We start from the raw sequence: 458 nt of genomic DNA on the forward strand, positions 1-458 counted from the left end.
CCTCTTCCTCTTCATTCACTCCATATCTTCATCCTCCCTCTTACTCTCTTTACACACGAATTTGATTCATAAAAAACATGTCTTCTTCAAATTATTTTCGTTCTTGGATCGATCGACCTCATTTGGATCCGAACACGAGATTGCTTACGGAAGAATACCAACGAGGTATAACCGAATTCATGGGGTTAGTTCACCGACAACTGGAAGCAAAAACAGGTATGTTAAGATGTCCTTGCTCTAATTGTAAAAATAGAAAGGTTATTAAAGAGTGGGATGTTTGGACTCATCTATATTTGAGTGGGTTTACACGAAGTTACAAAATTTGTTATCATCATGGGGAAACTGATTATGAACATGGTAGTACTAGCGAACTTCAGCCAGCGGTTTGATTAGAAGAACCAATTAGGATGAATGTAGATTATGGTGTAGGTACTGAGTAGATGGTAAATGATCATTTT

This window comes from Brassica oleracea, chromosome C9 (genome assembly GCF_000695525.1).
Source record: "Brassica oleracea var. oleracea cultivar TO1000 chromosome C9, BOL, whole genome shotgun sequence".
NCBI lineage: Eukaryota > Viridiplantae > Streptophyta > Magnoliopsida > Brassicales > Brassicaceae > Brassica > Brassica oleracea.